This window comes from Notamacropus eugenii, chromosome 5 (assembly GCF_028372415.1).
Source record: "Notamacropus eugenii isolate mMacEug1 chromosome 5, mMacEug1.pri_v2, whole genome shotgun sequence".
NCBI classification, from domain to species: Eukaryota; Metazoa; Chordata; class Mammalia; order Diprotodontia; family Macropodidae; genus Notamacropus; species Notamacropus eugenii.
The window spans coordinates 17,230,680-17,252,457 of NC_092876.1; the positions used below are offsets into that span (position 1 = coordinate 17,230,680).

Below are 21,778 nucleotides of genomic sequence, written 5' to 3' on the forward strand. Positions count from 1 at the left end.
AAAAGGCTCTGTCAATTCCTGAGGTCCCCAGTCATGTACCATATATCCCTTCTCCCTTTTTCTTTCCAGAACACTTACTCATGGTCTCTTCTTTCAGTAGCATTTGCTTGAGGGGAACTGGACACATTATGAAAGACTTCATCAGCCGGGGATGCTATTAGACAAGAAAAGGACCAAGGCAAGAAGGTCGACCTGGGACCTACACTCATTATCTTTGCTCACCATGGTTGCTTTCTGGTGGGTAGATTCTAGGGTCACTTGAAGGGGAGTGTAGATAACTCAAGAGATTAGGGATGTGAGCTAAGTGTCTCTACCTCCTAAGTAGCTTCCTCTTGTGGGGCCCCTGCTGAGAATGATGACAGGAACACATTCTATCAGAATCATAGATGGAAGGGGCATTAGAGATCACAGCACTTCATTTCACAGATGAGGAGGCTGAAACCCCAGCCCTCCCCCCACTGTTTGTTTTCTCATGTTTTCACACCCTCCTCCAAAACTCACCAATACAGGGGTGTTGACGACAAAGGAAAACCAATAAAAAGAAGAAGAAGAGACTGATGATACAACCAAGGGTGATGAGAGTGCTTCTTGATACTGAGGCAAGGAAGAAAACTAATTTCAGGCTCCATTGTCCTGAGGGAGTTATGACCTTTGAGCATATTCCCATACCTCCTCTCATTATCAACCCTCTAGAATATGTTTTAGATTTGAACCCAGGGAGCTGAGGAGATATCACTTCCTTTTTCTGGGAGTCCTAATTTCTCCCTGAAGTCTCACCTATTCTGAGAGGTATATCCTTTGCACCTGGAAAACAGAATGAAAAAAGTAGAATGAGTTATAAGGAAGAGATAAAATATCTCACAAGTACGTGTGTCCAAGGACCCACTCTGGTTCCCTTTGACCATGGAATAGTGGGAGAGAAAGTCTATGATGTCTCCAATTCTCAGTGTTAGAGGGAAGTTCTGGGTGTTAATTCTGTTTTATTGGGGAAGTGAGAGGATATCAATCTCCATAGTTCACCATCCTTCAGAAATGGCCCTCTCGTTTCTCAGGGGGTCAATCTCCAGGGGGTCACCAGACTCTACTATGACTAAGCTGACAGCATCTGAGTGATGTCAGAAACTGTAACTCCCAGTGTAGTCAGTAGTCTGGAGAAATTTAGCCCCAGCCTGTATGGGACTGTGAGCCCCCAGTGGTTTCTCATCTCCTTCCTTATACAAAGCAAAAAATGCCCCAATGACAGTCACATTCCCACCTGTCACCATGACTCTGTGTGGCCAAGTTGGGGGGAGGGGGAAGGACAGGAGTCTAGAGTAGCATGTTTTGAAGTTAAACCAAAAAACAACGGTAATAAGAACATTTTTGAAAGGCTGTGGTTCTCTATCGTCTCCCCTGGAGGAGTAAAGTATGACCATCTCAAAGAAGGGATACCTGTACCTTTTGCCAGTATCTTTGATGTCTTTGTCCTGTCATGGCTCACCACAGAGAGGACGTGTGAAGAAACTTCCATCCTCACTTGTCTTCTCTGAGAATAAAAATCCTCCTTCTGTCTCTAGTTCCCTAGATCATGGGGCATTTCCCGTTCAAACTCTTCCTTTACCACCATCATTCAGCCATCTCTCCCCGTCAGTTACATGCTATTCAAAATGATTATTAAATTCAGAACAGGGCAGCTGTTCTCTTCCAAATCACAGAACCTTCCTAGCTGAAGCAGAAATATACCCTGAGGAGGAAATAATAGGAAACATATGGCAAGGAAGACAAACTACAACTACCACCACCTTAACCAACATCTCCCCTGGGAGACAGCCCAGGACACTGAACCCAAGAGCCTTGGGAATAGAAAACTACCAGATCAGCTTCCAATTCCATCTCCAAAAACATGGTTAAGGGAAAAAATCATTGTGGATAATACCTTCCTCCTCACCATAGGCAAAAACTGATAAGCCACCAAGAAGCACTGTAGTAGTACCAACATCAGCACCAGTCCTTATAGCTCTATCCATTGGGCCACCTATCGATGTTCAGTTGTGTCTGACTTTTCATGACCCCATTTCAGGTTTTCTTGGCAAAGATACTGGAGTGATTTGCTGACTTTCCTTCTCTGGCTCATTTTACAGATGAGGAAATTGAGGCAAACTAACTCACCCAGTGTCTCACAGCTAATAAATGTCTGAGGCCAGATTTGAACTCAGGAAGATGAGCCTTCCTGACTCTATGCCACCTAACTGTCCTTAGTTTAATTCCTAGCTTACATTCTTTCCCTCTACCTCCACTCCTGTTAGCATCCTGGTGGACTCCAGTATACACATAGATGTTTCTTCAAATAGTCCAACTTCCCGGTTTTTCAATTTACTCAAATTTCATGAACAATCTCAACTTTCCACCTCATGAACACACACAAATGGCCATAGCCTTGATCTTGGCATCACCCACAAGTACTCCATTTCCATTTTCATGAACTCTGAAATTTTGTTATATGATTATGATCTTGTATCATCCTACTTTCCCTCCATTTGACAACCCTAACTCTTGTTTTCATCATCACATCAACCTCCATAGTCTTTCCCCCTCAATTCTTTCCCAGGAGCAGAAAGGGCAGTATCCTAACTCCTCCCTTCATGTAGATTAGGCTAGTTTTTCCTTAAAAGGTATGGAAACATTCCTCCATGCTAAATGGGCTCAGGACTAAGGGCTTAGTCAGTAAATACCATTTCTTCAAAACCCAAGTACAAAGCAGTCCCAAGAGTCTTGGGGGCTGTAAAGAAGGGAGTCTCAAATGCTTGTCTGGTCAATTTCAATGGGAGCTTTACTTACCTGAATCTACTCTACTCAAGGGATTCTCATTGTCCATCCTTGTTGAACACCCTCCTGCTTTGGCCAAGCAAAAATCTTTTTGTCAACTGTTAAATGACTTAGGAGTGTCTGATTTTGTTCCAATATCTACCTAACCTACCAGAGTCCTGGCCAGAGGCAGGCTGAGTTCTTAACAATTGGTATAGTCTGGTAGGAAGACTTGGACTATGATGAAAGCATTGAAGTGGAATCAGCAGAGCAGAAGGACAGCCAGGATTGACCTTCATAGTCCCTGTGGCCAGTCAACAAGAAAATAACTTCTGTGAACGCTTTTGTGGGTGATCCAACCTGGTAAACTAGGTCTCCACCAAGTTCTAATAATAATAATATCTTGACATTATATAGGGCTTTAAGGTTTGAAAAGTACTTTGCAAATATTATCCTCACAACAACTCTGGAAGGGAGCTGTTAAGTTATGGAGGTTAAGTGACTTGCCCAGAGTCACATAGCTAGAGTCCAAGGCAGGTCTTCATGATAACAAGTCCAGAACTCTATTTGCTATGCCAACTGTCTTCTACTTGGGGATTTCTTCAGAATTTGGTTTATCTTAAAAGAAGCCTGTAGAGACTATATTTTGAGGTAGGGACAGGAAATTTTTCTGTAGTAGAAAAATACTAGTTCTGAATAACTAATTAGGTCTATACTCCAAAGAGATCAAAGGAAAAGAAAAAGAATTCATATGCATAAAAATATCGCAGCAGTTCTTTTTGTGTTTGCAAAGAGTTAGAAATTAAGGGGGTGCCCATCAATTGAGGAATGGCTGAACAATATATGATTGTGGTTGAACTGTATTGTGCTATAGGAAATGATGAGTTGTATTGTTTCAAAAAAAACCTGGGAAGACCATCATGAAAAGTGAAATGAGAAGAAGCAGAAGATCCTTGTACACAGTTAACCGCATTATTGTAATGATGATCAACTGTGAAAAGCTTAGCTACTCCAGTTAAGACAATGATCCAAAACAATTCAGAATGACTCATGATGAAAATTTCTACCCACTTTCAGAGAAAGAACAGATGAATTCTGAGTATATCATTGAAGTATAATTTTCTCAGTTTATTTTTCTTATGTTTTTGTGACATGGCTAATATGGAAATATGTTGAGAGGATTCTGGGAAGATTGTTGAGAATATGTTGGGAAGATTCTTAGTTCAGAAATTCCAAGAAATTCCAGATTGCTCTCACAAAGGAAACAAAATAGCATGGTCAGAACATGGGGTCCCCCTAGGATAGAAAAGATGTGAAGACAAATCTCAGGATGAGGTTTGGTCCCTGTGAAGAGTAAGCACCACCAGGCTAGGTCTGCTTAAACGACAAGCAGTAAGCCCTGGGGTTAACTGGGCTAGGAAGGTGCATTGGTTCCAGCCACAGAAACTTTTACCCCCAGAACAGTGAGAGGAGTTGTACATTTGGGTCAGGGAAGATCTAAGGAACCTACACTGACAAGAAATACTAGAGTCAGCTGTGCTGTAGAGACATAGCTCTGGGGAAGAAGGAACCAGTACATACCTGGTGAGTGTAGAAACAGTGGAACAGGGATGCTGCTGGCTTTGGTCATTTACAGGAAACTAGAGGTCTTAGTTTCTGTTCCAGGCCAGAGGGGAGAACTGAAAGAGGATCTGAGGCTCGAGGCACCATTCCCCATACCCCAGGACTAGAAGAGATTACAAAAAACCAAGCCACTACATATAAAAAATGCAAAGGTCAAAGAAAGAATTCAACCATAGAGAGTTACTATGAGAATAGAGAAGACTGGGGTTCATCTTCAGAGGAGGATACTGAAAAAAAGAAACCCTCTTCTACCCCAAAGAATAAAATCAAATAGTCACCTACCCAAAAAGAATTTATAGAAGAGCATAAAAAATATTTAAAAATCAAATGAGGGGGACGGAGCCAAGATGGCAGACTAGAAAGACACACTTAAACAGGATCCTCCCCACAGCCCATAAAATATCTGTAGAGAGGGACTCTCAACAAATTTTGGAGCAGCAGAAGTGGAGAACAACAGAATGGAGGAGATTTCCAGCCCATGGTGATCTGAAAGGCCCATGGAAACGTCAGTTGTGCTGGACATGGAGCTGAGCATGGAGCCCAGCCCAGCCTTGGCCAAGCAGCATGGAACTTGGGGACTCTGGGAAGGGACTCTGGGAGGAGGCCACCTCGGGGACAGAATCTCCAGTTGCAGTAGCGGGTCCTCATATCCCTTGGCTCACATGCTCCAAAGGTCAGTGACAGGGTTTAATCAGCAGGCCAGGAAGGGAGAAAGGCCTTCCCATAGCTCCAGCAGCAGGCAGCAGCCACAAAGCCTACACAGCAGCCCCTATGGAAGCTCCATTGTTGGAGCGTAAAAACCCCTGAGGGCATTGAAGAGCTGAGTCTTGCCTCCACCCTGTGTGGAGGCTCTGGGGGAGTTGGTCTTTGTCTCACGCTGAATGGCAGCCCTGCCCATCCAGCTTAATCTGAAAATCAGCCCCCAGTGCTGACTTGGGAAGTGGAGGCCAGGTGGCTGTGGAGAGGTAACTGCTAAAATTCTGGGCATAAAAATCCCTCTCTGCCTCCACACACTTGATTGTGCCACCTTCGAGGAAGTGAGATCTCACAGATTGCCCGAGTATACCCTACTCTTGATAAAGGACCCAAAAGTCAAGTAACTGGTTGGGAAAATGCCCAAAAAAGGGGAAAAAATAAGACCATAGAAGGTTACTTTCTTGGTGAACAGATATCTTCTCCCATTCTTTCAGATGAGGAAGAACAATGCTTACCATCAGGGAAAGCCATAGAAGTCAAGGCTTCTGTATCCCGAACATCCAAAATAAATATTCAATGGGCTCAGACCATGGAAGAGCTCAAAAAGGATTTTGAAAATCAAGTAGGAGAAGTGGAGGAAAAATTGGGAAGAGAAATGAGAGAGATCCAAGAAAAGCATGAAAAGCATGTCAACACCTTGCTAAAGGAGACCCAAAAAAATGCTGAAGAAAATAACACCTTGAAAAATAGGCTAACTCAATTGGCAAAAGAGGTTCAAAAAGCCAATGAGGAGAAGAATGCTTTCAAAAGCAGAATTAGCCAAATGGAAAAGGAGGTCCAAAAGCTCACTGAGGAAAATAGTTCTTTCAAACTTAGAATGGAACAGATGGAGGCTAATGACTTCATGAGAAACCAAGAAATCACAAAACAAAACTCAAAAGAATGAAAAAATGAAAGATAATAGGAAATATCTCATTGGAAAAACAACTGACCTGGAAAATAGATCCAGGAGAGACAATTTAAAAATTATGGGACTACCTGAAAGCCATGATCAAAAAAAGAGCCTAGACATCATCTTTCATGAAATTACCAAGGAAAACTGCCCTGAGATTCTAGAACCAGAGGGCAAAATAAGTATTCAAGGAATCCACCAATCACTGCCTGAAAGAGATCCAAAAAGAGAAACTCCTAGGAACATTGTGGCCAAATTCCAGAGTTCCCTGGTCAAGGAGAAAATATTTCAAGCAGCTAGAAAGAAACAATTCAAGTATTGTGGAAATACAACCAGGATAACACAAGATCTAGCAGCTTCTACATTAAGGGATTGAAGGGCGTGGAATATGATATTCCAGAAGTCAAAGGAACTAGGACTAAAACCAAGAATCACCTCCCCAGCAAAACAGAGTATAATACTTCAGGGGAAAAATTGGTCTTTCAATGAAATAGAGGACTTTCAATCATTCTTGATGAAAAGACCAGAGCTGAAAAGAAAATTTGACCTTGAAACACAAGAATGAAGAGAAGCATGAAAAGCTGGCTCCTCCCTTGCTTATCCTCTGAGTACCTTTAAGAGAAATGCAACTTATAAATTGCCTAACTCCTCTGGCCCTACCCAGTGATACCACTCACCAGTCTCCTCAACCTACCTGTTTATTCTTCACCACTCTGTTCACATAGTGTGCACTCAGAGAGCACCTGAGATCAAACTGGAGAACTAGAATTCAACCACAGCCAGTAGTCCCTTTGCCAAGCATTCTAGCCTTTGTTTGTGTCATGGACGACTTTGGTAGTCTGATGAAACCTATGGATCCTTTCTCAGAATATTTTTCTAATGCATCAAATAAAATACATTTGGGACTACAATGTAAATTAGTGGTATTGAAATACAGTTATCAAAATAGCCAATAGGTATCAAAAAGTCAACTTCATGAACTCCAGGTAAAGAACTATTTATACTAATGCTCAATTAATCCTTATAAGAAGCACTCTTTAAACATTTTTTTGCTGTTTTATTCACATACTTTTGTTCCCAAATATATTCTTCCCCACCTAGAGAATTATCCTTTGTAACAAAGAACAAAAGAGGGGGTAAAAGCAGTTCAGCAAAACTAATCAATACTTCAGCAGAATCTGACAGTATATACAAATAGTCCACCATCTCCAAAGGGAAGGGGGCAAAGTATATCTTTCATCTCTTATTCAAGACCATGTTTTGATATTAAGAGTTACACAGAATTCAATCTTCCTTCCTTTTTCCCTTCTTCCTTCCTTCCTCAATTCCTTCCTCCCTCCATTTCTTCCTTCTTCCCTTCCTCCCTCCCTTCTTCCTTCCGTCCTTTCTTCTTTCCATCCTCCCTCCCTCCCTTTCTTCTTTCCTCCATCTTTCCCCACCTCTATTTCTTTCTTCCTCCTTTCCTCCCTCCTTTCCTTCTTTTCTCCCTTCCTCTTTTTCTTCCTTCTTTTTACTCTTTCCATGAACATCAGGCACATTGTTTTTCTCGTTCACAAGTATAATTTGAAAGAGAATGAGAGAGACAAGGCAGATAAAGACAGAGACATAAAGAGATAGAGATAGAGAATGTTTAAATTGTTTATAAACCAGTACTTTTTCAAAAAATCAAATTTTGATAAACTAGCTTAGCATTTTATAAACATTCAAATACAGTACTTAAAGATGATATTAAAAGACAAAATTCACATTAAATAGATTGATGGGAAAATTAGTAAGCTCTAAAGTTTGTTATACAGGACTTTTCACTTACTAGATTTTTCTCTATACACAACAGTGTCTATTGATGAAAATTGAAAATATTCTTATGATACAGAGATAGAAATTCTAATAGTATTTACTAAAATGGTATGCTACCAATGTCTCTGTCCTTGACTATTTTCCTTTACATACATTAGTTTATATTTTCCCCAGTGAATTCTCAATTTTTCTCTTTTATTTATACTTCTAACTAATTTGCAGCTGATCTATTTTATTTGCTTGAGTTTCCTGATGTTTGCAATACTTTACAGGTTCTTCTGTAGATTTCATTACCATGTCATCAATTTTCTAATCTATATCATCAAGAGTACAAAATAAAGATGAATGCTACTTTCAAAAAAAATCAAATGAGACAGACTGAAGAAAAGCTAAAAAAAAAAAAAAGATAAGAACAATCCAAGAAAAACAAGATGATTATGAATAGAAAACCAGTCAATTAGAAAAGGAGATCCAGAATCCTAATAAAAGAAAAGAACTCTTTGAAAATCAGAATAGGGCAAGAGGAAGACAGTAAAGTTATAAGAGACCAAGAAATAATAAACCAAAATAGAAAGAATAAAACAATAGAAAACAATGTGAAACATCGCGTAAGAAAAACAACTGATCAGGAGAACAGATCAAGAAGACAAAACATAAGAATAATCAGACTACCTGAATGTTACGATCAAAAAACAAAGAATTTTGTTACAATAATACAAGAAATAAGTAAAGAAAATTGTCCTGAAGCATTGGAACAAGAGGGAAAAGGAAAAATAGAAAAAATTCACCAATTACAACTTGAAAGAGATTCTCTAAGGAAAACTCACGGGAATATCATAGTCAAATTCTGAAACACCCCTCCAACCTAAGAGTAAAATATTATGAGCAACAAGAAAAAACAATTTACATATGGCAGTGCTATAACTGGAATCACACAAGAGCTAGTTTGTGACACTAAAAGACCTCAGGTCTTGGAACATTGTATATTGAAGAGCAAAATAACTGGGATTCCAGCCAAAAAATTTCATTTGGCTAAGCGTAATCCTGAATGGAAAAAAAATTGACATTTAATGAACTGTCAGACTTGCAGGATTTTGTTCAAGACAACTGAACTTAATAGAACAGTTGACATAAAAGAGCTAAGAGAAATTTAAGGTTCATACCAAAGACTAATTACAAGGGACCCAATAAGGACAGACTGTCTACCTTTTGCATATGTAAAATGTAAAATGGAGGTCTAATATTCTTATTAGTAATTGGGAAGTTTGTAAGAAAGATTGGGGTAGATCTGAGTAGGATATGGTTGTTAAAAAATAAAACCATTTAGGAACAGCTTAAAAAAAAATAATTATCTTATACAAATGAGGTGGGAGAGGAAGAACCAACACAGAGATTAGATGGGAAGGAGGGCTGCTAGTTCTAGAAACCTGCTTTCATTGGGAATGGGTTCAAGAGGGAACTATATATATATATGTGTGTGTGTGTGTCTGTGCGTGTGTGTGTATGTGTCTTCTAAATTCATAAATAAATAAAATGCTAAGGTAATAGGGAGGGGAAGTGGTTAAGGGAAGGATCTATAGAGGAGAGAGTGAGAGAATAGGTTAAAGGGTGATATAGAAGGGTGTTTAGACTAATGAGAAAAGGAGGATAAAAGAGGGATCCTGAAGGAAAGGGGAAGTTAAGTAATAAAAGGGCATGGTAGTAGATAGAAGTAAAGTAGAGGAGTCAGGAGGAATAGGAAATAAGAGATACTCATAAACATAAAATAGAGATCAGGAGTAGAATGTGTTAGGGGAAAAGGAGCAGGGATGGTAATCATGATCTTGGACTAACACTAAAATAGATTTAATCAAAAGAGAAAATTAGGGGAACTACACTATATGTCAGCCATATGTATCAATGTTGGTTTGGAATATTTAAAACAACTACTAGGTGGTATAAAGTGGGAATATTGCTGTGATATAGGAAATGACAAGTTGATGGACTTGGAAAAATATGGAAAGAATTAAACTTATGAAGGAAGAGGTTATCCACCCCCAGAAAAACAGAGGATAAGTAAGTATAGTACAGTCTTACATAGATGCATATGAATGTATATGTCTCTACATGATTACGATTATCAATATCTAAGATATGTATAAATAAGTATATAGTGCACAGGTATATGTGTGCATATGTATATATGTACATTTTGTATGTATGTCTATATATGTATGCGTGTGTATTTATATGTATGTATGTATATACATATACATACATGCACATATACTATATACATTCATATATATAGTGTGTGTGTGTTTCCATACATAGCCTTCTGGGGGGAAGGGGAAGAACAAAGTAAAAGGTGCACAGCAGAGAACAAAAGAAAACTTACAAGGAAGCAAAGATGGACAGCTCTGAAGACAATGTGTACTCTTTGATATATAGGCTTTCTGGAAATAGAAAGTTATTGCTGTACATTTTGAATTCTCTCTCATGTTCTGCTGTACACATGGCAATGCTTTTTTTTCTTTTCTAATTTTGTATTATTTTAGTTTTAGTAATTGTTTCTTTTTTCTTTTCTTATTTTGTATTTGTTTAAAATTTAAAAATTAATTTAATTAAAATTAAATTAAACTTCTTATTAAATGATATTAAAAATTAAAATTAACTTTAAATTATGTTTTAATTATTTAGAATTAATATGGATTAATTAATTAGGTTAACTAATTAAAATTAAATTATAAATTATGGAATTTAAAATTAAAATTCAATTCAATTAATTATATTAATTAAATAAAAAATTAAAAATTAAATGCTAAAATTAAATTATTTTTAAATTAAAATTAATTAAATGAAATTTAAAATGCGGAAATATGCTTTGCCTGATTTCATATGCATAATGGGTATCATATTGCTTGCCTTCTCAGTGGATGGGGGAGGAGCTGAAGGGGAAAAAAAATTTGGAATTTTTTTAATGTTAAGAATAAATAGGAATTTTTTGCATTACAAATAAAATCATCATCATTAAAAAAAGAATTAATTGTCCTCAGTTCCAGTAAGAATACTTGATTTTTGTATTGTTAATGGCCATTGTGCCTAGTTACATCAGGGGAGAACTCCTAAAAAAAGTCCACTCCCAGCTTTAAGTAACTTGGTTTTGAATTTATTTTTGTAAAGACCATGAATCTGCACCAATAGACTTCGTCCTATCATTGTATGTGGACCTAGTTAGCCTTTATGGGGTGGCATGAGGGATGCTGGAAGAGCAGTCACCTCAAGACTAACCTTTGGAATTTTAGGATTATCACACAACTATACAACAACTATTGTTTACTTTGGAATTTGGGATCTAAGAGAACAACCACAGTTTTGCTACATGAATCTTGTGTCTTTGGTGGCACTTGCAAAGAAGATGCTAAACTCTCCCCAAGATCCCACAAGCCTTTGTGAAACTGGGGATATGGACAAATATACCAATTGCATCCCAATTTAATTAGCTGAGGACAGACCAGGGTACTGCATCAACTGGATATTTCTACTTTCACTTCCCAAATGTGAACAATGATAGCCATGATCCTGTGCTTCCAGTGAGGGGACCCTGACCTCAGGCCCCAGGCCCTAACTCCAATGGCAATGGCTCCCATCAGAGAGGAATCCCTGGTTTAGTTACTGTTTGAGTTGCTTTATGTCTTTCCTCCAGGACAGCACAGAAGGGCAAATTAAGGATCTGGTAGTAGCAACACTCACAAATCTTCCTGAATGCATCTCAGGGCCCTAACATCTTTCTACAGAGAGGGGCAGAGTAGGACCTGCCATTCCAAGAAAGGGATATTCAAAATAAATGTCTTTCCTCATCACTGAAGGGATAAGAGTCAAGACCTGATTAACGAAGCATCAGATCTTGATGAGAGTGCCTAAAGTCCCTTTGATTATTTCAAGTCATCTGGGCCAGCTTGAAGGGAGTGATCCCTCAGAGTGGTTTTAGGAAATTGTTTCTCCAGGAGCGTTCCTGAAAAACTAGATGATCATTGTTCTTTTAAAAGAAGTTAATCATAAAATGTTTTCTCATATTGTCTTATTTCCTTCTTCAATATTCCTATAAATGTTTCTTCAAAATCTTTTCTGAGACATGCCAAAGGGCATGAAAGAGGCTCTGCCAGTTTGGACATTTCTCTCTTTAAACTAGAATGATGAATTGATTTAAAAAATTATTCCTGGAAGACTTGGGCCAAACTGGAATTTCTTCAACATATTTTTACTTTGCCATGCCATTGGTCATGGCTGTCTTCCAAAACTCTATCCTTCTCTTTTCCCTCTGTTTCAACATCTCATTTGGTAATACCATTGGTTCCCAAAGGTTCAATCATTACTTCTATGCAAAGAGTGATTAGGTCTATTTTTCTAGCCCTGTTCTATCTTTCCTAAACTACAATCCTATCCCATTTCACCAACTATCTTGGTAGCTAGGGGGTTCAGAGGATACAGTGCTATACTCAGAGTCAGGGAGGTGAATTCAAATGCTGTCTTGAACACCTACTAGCTATGAGACTCTGGACAAGTCACTTAACCCGCAGACTTCAGTTTCCCCTTCTGTAAAACAGAAAGAACAATAATGTCTACTTCCCAGAATTGTCATGAGAATCAAATGAAATCATTTCTAAAGCATTTCACAAATCCGAAGGAGCTATAGAAAAGGTGTGATTGTTCTAGGCACTGTGCTAAGAATTGAAATACCAAAAACAAAGAAACAAACAAAAATTAAGTGAGAAGGGTTTTCAATAGGTCACCCAGTACAAAAATCATGGTAAACACTAAGTTTTTCATTGTCAAAGAAGACCAAAATGACATCGTTATGTTGGGGTCAAAGGACTAAGTGTCTGACTAGGACTGATCGAATATGAACTCAGAAGGTTCTACCACAGGTCAGGCACAAATAGTCCATATAAACATTTGGAATGGAAACTTTGCACATCTCATATTTCTAGATGACTACAATACATATATTTCAAAGGGACCAATACTAAGAAATAGTAGGACTATATATTGACCTGGAAGTCATCTGAGTAGAGATGATGGCTTAATCAAAAGAGATAATAAAATGGCTATGTGAGCATAAATAAGAGGACCAGTGATGGAGGTTTGAGGAATATATTCATTTGAGGTCATGAAATAAATGATGACCCGATGAAGGAGACTGAGAAGAAGCAACCAGGTAGGAGAAGAGCAGTCACCAAAACCCAGGGAGGAGAAGGCATTAAAGAAGAAAAGATATTCATCAGTGTCAGAAACTGGAGAGAGTCTGAGAAGGATAAGGAATGTGAAAAGTCCATCAGATTTGTTACTTAAGGGGAAACTCATCTCTTTAGAGATTACAATTTTGACTTTTGGGGTCTAAAGTCAGATTGAAAAGTAAGAGATGAGAGAGGAAACCGAACAAGAAGGGCAAACAACTTTTGATATTCATTCAGCTGTGACTTAGAGGAGAGAAAAAAACCATAAGTGAAAGGAATGCTTTTGTTTATTTTCTTGTTGGGGGTTGGGTTTTTTTGTTTTTTAGACAGCAGGGAAAGGATAAAGTGATCAGGAGACACCGAAGGTTGGAAGGTTGGGAAGAGGGTGATCAGAGGGAGGATTTCTCGGAGAAGATGGGATGGATTGGCCAAGATGAGCAAATGTACCCATAGAAGGAAAGAACGTCTCCCCTCTACGGACCACAAATGGGCACACAAACTGGGTGGGGAAAGAGAATTAAAGGTAGAAGCTAGAGAAAATGACTTCCAAGATAACTGTTATGTGATGCCTTGGAAAGGGCACTGGACTTGAAGGCAGATCACCTCAGTTCAAACTCCAAGACTTCCTCTTATGATCAATGTGACCATTGAAGCCTCTGGGTCTTTTCATCTTCATCATGAAAATGAAAAGCTGGACAAGCAGATCCACAAGGTCCACTTTCCACTCTATATCTATGCTCCCCTCATGTTGTATAGTTGGGGGAATTCATGGCACTCTAGTTTTCCCTGCCTGAAAAATAAGAGGATTGAACTTGATCAATGTATCCATCCATCAACAAACATTTATTAAATGACTACTATATACAGGGTGCTAAACATTTATTAAACACTTATCATGTGCCAGATACTGGCTGGGTATTAGGACAACAAAAATAAAAGCATAATGTTCTTTGCCATCAAAAGACTTATATGTTAACACGGTAGACTAGAGGAACATAGATAAGTCTGTATAAAACAAATGAAAAGAATGCAAACTAAAACTTGGAAGCGAACATATGAGGGGTATGGGGGTTGCAGTACACAATGTGATTCTCCAGCTGAATCTTGGAAGAAAACAGGGATTCCAGAAGGCAGAGACATGGAGGTAGCCAGGACAAAGTCATGAAGGTGGAAAATGGAGTGTTGTGTGTGAGAAAACAGCAAGTGAATTTCTATTTGGGTAGGAGTTACTTTGGACCATTGATTTGTACCAGAAAGGAGCATCAGCGGTCGTTTCACCCAACCCCCTCATCTTACAACCGAGGAAATTGTCTGGGAGAAGTGTGATGGGCCCCAAGTAATAGAGCTAGTAGGTGTCAGAAGCACATTTGAACACAGATCTTTCTGACTCCAAGTCTAACATTCGAACCATGGGGAGAAGGGATCAGTAAGAGTTTCAGTTACTCGTTGAACATAAGGAAAAGACCTTTTGGGCCTCAGTGGGACAAAGGAAAGCAGAAATTCCCAGAATCTGAGCCAGGTGATCTGGAGGACATGGGGACATCTCCCAGGACCGGATAACAGCAGCAGGGGGCAAGGGGGCACCATGCCAACCCTGGAGTCTTCCAGTGAGGCCTCTGGGGCTCAGCTGCTAGGACCACTCTACTTTCTCCCATGCCTCAGGTGTTTTATCTCAATTTCTTCTTCCCTGGCATCCTGAGCTACCATACCATACCCTACCTACCATTCAGAGGCATTGGCAGAAACACACTGTACCTAGCTATGTGAATGTGACTTTTTACTGTGACACTCTATTGGCATTAGCAATATCTTTTGCTTTAGGTTTCACTGAACCATTATTAGGGAGTCCTCTGATCATCACACCAGCTAGAACTCTGAATTAGGAGCTCCCATACTCCTGAAAGGAAACTCTTTCTCCGGTCTGAATCTAATTATTTTGTCTGTAAATTCTCTGATGAGATACTGAATCTAATGTTGCTGGAGCCTTTGGAACCAGAGGATGCCAATTTGAGTCCAGGAAGGCCAAAGATGTGATCACAGCACAGGGAGAGAGTGTGTGGAAGGGAGCTACAGCCTGGAAGCCTGGGATCTCATTCATTGCCAAGCTCCTGCAGCCTCTGGGAGTGACTCATGCCAGCTCAGTACAGACACCCCCTTAATCTTCACTTTTCTGGAGCGAGGACTATCCTTATCTACACTAAGACAGGAGGAGGCGTAGGGAGTGTGTAGGGAAAAGGACTCACCCTCCTGTGCTCGGATCCTCTGGCCCAGACATAGCACTATGAAAGAGACACTGGTGTAAGACAAGACCCAAAATGCTCCCTATCTCACCCCACATTTTATCCCCATGTCACTAAAGAAAACAGGCTTCTAGGTTTTCTGGGATGCCAGAAATTTTTACATCAGTGGCACTCAAAAGCATGAACAGTCTGCTCTTTTCCCCCACAACCCCCTGTCCATGGATCTTCTCAAAATTATCCCATCACCCCCCACCTTCTCCTTCTCTATCCCTGGCCCCTTGTACTCACCAAGACAGAGTAAAGAGGAGAGTCTGGAGGCCATGGTACAGTCCAAGTTCTATCCTCAGTTGAATGATTTCAGCTGTCCAGAGGGAAGGAGGAGGGACAAGGGCTGATGTTTGCGTCCAGGATGTGGTGGCAGAGGCTTCCGTCTCCACCCCCCAAAAACATTTCCAACTGTTTCCTCTCTAAAACAGGTGAAAGAGGGAACATCTCTTTTATGTGGCCTTCTCTTCAGCCTTTCCTGATCCATCCACACCTATCTGTCATAGTTTTCTATTCTTCATTCTTCCACACTCCACCCCACCCTCAGACTTTCTCCCTCTTAGATATCATGGGAGTTAGTGAATAGAGAACTGGATTTTGAGGCAGAACACCTGAATGGGAATTCTGATTCTACCTCTTACTAACTATGTGAGCAAAAACGCTTCAATCCCAGGATATAATAATACTGTCATACTTACCTCAGTGAGTTGATGCTAAGAACAAATAATTTATGCCCAGATCTTTCCAAAACTGGAGAAAGATCATCTCTCTTTAGTACTAGGGGAAGGAGCAGTGCTGGAAGCAGTGAGGAAGCAGTGACAATATCCCTGTATGATGCAATTCAAGGGATTCTCAGGCAGACATGCTTGTACCTAAATTGACCCAAAGACTCCTTCTAGCTTGCTGAGATGAATCCCAAACTAAGTAGATGGCCATCAAAATGGAAGTGGGACAGCTGTGAATAGAAATTTTGCATACAGGGGATTGATTTGTTGCTTCATCTAATTCAAATTCAAAACAAAACATTTAATAGGTGTCTACCATTTTCCAGTTACTATGTCTTGATGGGGAAGGAAAAGAATAAACATTTATTAAGCACCTACTATGTATGGGCCTTCTAATAATCTGCATCTCAGAATGTGATCCTGTGAAGGAAAAACTTATTCAGAAAATCTTTTAGGTAGAGAGGAAGTGCACTGGTAACTGGAATACATAATATTCCAATTACAAGCTCGTGGAGGGAGTTGGGAAGGATGTCTATTAAAGTTTAAAACTGCACCAAGACTTTGGAATGCCCTCTATAAGACTTGACTGTGTCAAAATAAACTGACTCTCAGATACTTTATGCATTTTGCATTTTTTAATTTTACATTTAAATGCAAAATGAGAAAAGAGAAAAAAGCATTGCCATGTACACAGCAAACTGTGAGAGAGAATTCATTTTGTATTTATTAAAAATGAAGCTTTCCTTTCTGTTATTTCCTCATGGTTTTTGTTATTAACATGTGTGATGGGTGAGAGATGAGATAACTGAGGAAACAAAGATCCAAGCTTCTGAGTACATATTAAGCATTACGTGCCAATTGCTTAACAAATAGGGGCCAGGACTCCTCCGTTTCATACTAGACCCCTAATAGAAGGGGAGACAGAGGCTTCCTCCTGGTACTTGTTCCTGTGTACCACTATCTCCAGAGATGACTTCCTGCACCATCACCTGCTTCCAGGATTGAGGGCAATGTGAGGCTATCCAGATACTCCTGACTGACCAGGACCAAGTCTAGAGAGAAGATGAAGTGACCAAAGACATGAGGATTCAGGGGGACCTCAAGGCCAGTTATCTCTTTGGCCAGCTCCCCAAATTCACAGATGGAGACTTGACCTTATACCAAAGCAATGCCATCATGAGATACTGGGGCATCAATATGGTCTCTATGGGAGAATACTCAAGAAGCTGTTCTCTTGGATGTGGCTAATGATTCAAGTATCTTCTCCTCATCTACCAGAATTATGAGGAGGATAAGGACAAGTATGTGAAGGAGCTGCCCATCAGTTAAAACCTTTTGAGACCCTAGTGAGCCAGAACCAAGGAGGCAAGGCCTTTATCATAGGGGACAAGATCTCTTTTGTGGATTACAATCTGCCTGCCTTGCTGGTCTCTGGCTGTCTAGACACCTTTCCCTTGATGTTGGTCCATGTGGTTTGACTTTCCTCCCATAGCACCTCCTCACCACAGCACACTGGTCTCCCCATCAATGGCAGTGGCAAACAGTGGCCCAACCCTTGTGTTGCCATAAAGGCTTTAAAACAACAAAAAGAGAAAGGGAGAAAGATGTGTATATGTTAAAAGAAAATAATTAACAAGATATAAACCAGGATAAATATTAGGTAATCTGATTTCTAATTGGATAAAAGATTAGGGACTTTCCAAGTTGGGAGGGGAAGAATGAACAGGTGTAATTCCCTGAAATCCGGAAAGAAGGTGTCCCACTCCCCCCATCAAATTCCTGTAAAGAATCAAAGGAACAAATAGTAACTGATTGACCTGTATGGTGCCACTTTTCAGATAAGACATATATAATTGTGAAAAAGAAAACTCCTTTCATCACTCTTTGGATCTGACTGAGTTTCTGGTCAATATAACCAATGTCCTTAGTTAACGAGTCTCTAAGCAACAGGTAGAGGTGGTCCAGTCATGCAAGGAATTCAATGCAAGTCCAAACAATGCAATAAATTTTTCACAATTCCCATAATTGAATAAAGTTTTACCACAAGATAGAAACTAGCCTAGACTCATAATTGCATAGAAAGGGAATTGAGATAGCTCCAGAACTGGGTCACAAGATGGAGTCAGTGTGGTTCACTCAATTCTTTCAATTCCTTCACATATAAGACCCTTATTCTCTGATGAGGGAATATGATCTGAAGGGGGCAAAGAATAGATGAGCCTAAGTACTCTAAGAATATGAGTTGAAGAGGACCCTAAAAGTTGAAATTATGAAGGAGATTAATCTTGCAGGGAGTAGGAGAATCTAAAAGGAAGAGATGAAGAAGGGATGCACTCTAGGTATCTTTCTCAATTTCCTCCACCAACCTAGAACTGGAATCTTGATGTATTCCAGTCACCATTGAATATCTTCTCTGCCTAAAATATTTTTTAAATATGATTTTCCTTCATGGAGTGATGTCTTGAATTGCAGATTATTAGAAGATCACCACTCCACCTAGTAAATATGATGCTGTGTTTCTGCATGTAAGTCTAAATGGATTTTTTTCAATACAGACAACAATTACAAAAGTATGGATATTTGTAGGACCAGATAAATTGAATTCTCACAAACCACTTTAAGAATCTTCTGGTCCCTTTCTCTGTTAGTCCCTTATACTTGTTCTCTACTGGAGAGCTTCTCAGGCTAGTAGTGAGATAAGCATGGAAAGCTTGGGAGAAATAGGACTGGTGTGACAAAGTTATTAAAAGGCCCACTCATCATTGTCATCAAACCAGAGTTTCTATCCAGCGTAAAATGTTCTAGAGGCATATTGACTATAGGAGGGTGGGGGGAATAGATCAAGGACATCTAGGAAGATGAGATGAATCTCCCTACCTTTGTGGCACTCTCTTCATAAAAGATCCCTGATGGAAATTACAGCGGAAAGTCAAACCAATCCAGAACATAGAATTTAAAGTGGGAAGAGACTTTAGACATGTTCCAACACTAATCTGTCATTTGGAGACGAGGAAACTGTAGCTCTATTCCTCAGCTAATTATTTCCTCAATCATCATGGGCTGTCATCTCCTCCTATTGTATCAGTAAGCACCTCAAAATACACAGAGGGGACCTGCTACCACAGATTCTTAGATCTGCATTCATAAAAGGAAAGCAACTTTCAAGGGGTTAACAATCACTTTAATCAAACACAGGTATCAGAGAAAATCAAAATCAAAATTTCAGAGAAAATACAGAGAAATCAAAAGTCAACAGACAAAACAGCAAAAGATCTTAGTTTGATTGCCATCACACCTGTGAAGAGGAGTGAAGAAAAATAAAAGAAGAAGGATGAATGTGATGATGAGGGTGGCCCTAGATACTGAGAAAAGAAATGGTAGCAATCAGTCTTTGGGCTTCATTGTCCCAAAGTTATCTTCATCTTGTGCCTCTACTCATGATGGTTCCACTCCCCTACCCATAACTTCTATCCTACAATGTTCTGGAGTTTCTGATGGCCTTGATCCAGATGGGTGAGCTTACAAGGCTCTGGGAAATGTGCCTCTTTCTTAGTCTTACCTACTTCTAGAGAAGAGTCATCTTTTTCATCCCAAAAAAATAATGGGGAAGAAAAGCTCACTAGGAAGTAATGAGGGATCTTCCTCAGGATCATATAACAAGAAAAGACCTCTGGTCAATCCTCTCATTTTCCAGATGAGGAAACTGATGCCCAGTAACTTACTCAGGGTCATAAAGGTAAGACATAGCAAAATCAGCATTTAAGCAGTATTAGGCTTTTTTCCCTTAAATCCAGCACCCTTTCCACTTCATCATACTACCTTCCTCTGATAAATCTCCACATATCATTTCCCACCCACAATTCCCATATCCAGGGAATACATCATGAATGGGAAATGGTTCCACTCTCTCTGATCCTGTGGACTACCCAGGTTGGAGCTCATTCCTTGGGGTTAATTCCCTGGACTGAGGTGAAGAATGTGGAATGCTACCTTCCAAGAACACATTCAGGTTTGTCTCCCTCACTATTTACTATGAGCACCAGGTAGGCACTGGTCATGTCTAGACATGACTTTTAACACAAGAGAGATGGGGGTAGCTGCAATTGCCTGTGTGGTTGGAGTTCTCTTGAGTCAGTAGGAACTCAGCTCCAACCTGGGTGGTCTCAGGCCTCTCCTCTCCTTTCTTATACAAAGCAAATCTTGTGGCCCATGATGGCTCCTGACACAGAAGGATCATATTCTGACCTGGACCCATAAATCTTCCTGACCAGGCCCAAAGGAAAGTATTTATAAGACAAAGCAAAAGTCAAAGGTTTTTCCCCATGTCCCAGCTCTAGAACAAAGGTCAAGACGACTCCAGAGGAGGAGGATCCAATCATTCTCTCAATTTCTGCCTTTATCCCCTCTGTACCATTTTGCCATTGCCCTCATGTCCTGTACCCTAGAGGAGGTACCCTGCTTTCATCTAGCTACTGCTTCGTTTTTTTGTAGATGTCCTGTGAAAGGCCAGTTAGGTAAGATTTATGTGGAAACACTGGGAATCTCTTACCAGGGTTCATATAGGGCTTTTCTCCTCCAACCTGCAAAAATAAAGCTTACAAATCAGAGGATTCTGGGTAGATGGTGGAGTAGGTCAGAAAATTCCAAGCTCTCAAGATTTTCCCCCACAAGAGTTAAAACAGTACCTTAGAACTAACAATGTGTGGGTGGAGATAAATACTAATAGGGGCATAGCTGGAGTCTTCCACCGACAATTTGGGAAGATAGGAAGAAAAATCCCAGGATGAGACTTGGTCTGGGTGAAGAGTAAACACCTCCAGGAGAGGGTCCATTGTAACAACATGCAGCAAGCCCTGAGGTTAGTTGCTTTGAGAGGCTGCCTTGGCCCGAGCCAAAGGAATTTTCACCCTGAGGATAGAGTTGGGTATTTGAGCCTGGGAAGGTTGAGGGAATTTCTGCTGACAGGAATAACAACTCCAGCTGTGCTACAGAAGAGAGATGGGCAAGAAGGATCCAGCACACACCTGGTGAGTGCAGAAGCAGTGGGGCAGAAACGTTCTGGCTGTGGGAACTTGCAGGAGACTGGAGGTTTGGTTTTGGTTCCAGGCAGGAGGGGAGAACTGAAGATCTGGGGCAAAATGCATGATTTCCATTACTCCAGGGCTAAAGGTGATTACAAAAAGTAAGCTATTACAAAAAAAAATGCACAGGCAAAGGAGAAAGAATTCAACTATAGAAAGCCACTGTGGGAATATAGATGACCAGGGTTCATCTTCAGAAAAGGATGTTGAAGTAAAAAAAAAAACAAACCTCAAAGAATAGCATCAAATAGTCACGTACGCAAAAAAGAATTCTTAGAATTTCTTTAAAAAGACTTCACAACTTAAATGACAGAGATAGAGGAAAAACTAAAGAAAAAATAAGAATAATCCAAGAAAAGCAAGAAGGTTATAAAAGGAAAGTCAACCAATTAGAAAAGGAGATCCAGAATCTTTTTTTAAATTTATTTATTTATTTAACTTTTAACATTCATTTTCACAAAATTTTGGGTTCCAAATTTTCTCCCCTTTTGTCCCCTCCCCCCACCCCAAAACACCAAGCATTCTAATTGCCCTTATCACCAATCTGCTCTCTCTTCTATCATCCCTCTCTGCCCTTGTCTCCATCTTCTCTTTTGACCTGTACGGTTAAATAGCTTTC

The 21,778-nt window shown here is 39.8% G+C and overlaps 1 pseudogene; it reads left to right on the forward strand.

The window, feature by feature from the left end:
* Positions 1-15,717: 15,717 nt before the first annotated feature.
* LOC140507371 (glutathione S-transferase P-like) lies at positions 15,718-20,580 on the forward strand (annotated as a pseudogene).
* The last annotated feature ends 1,198 nt before the right edge of the window (positions 20,581-21,778 follow it).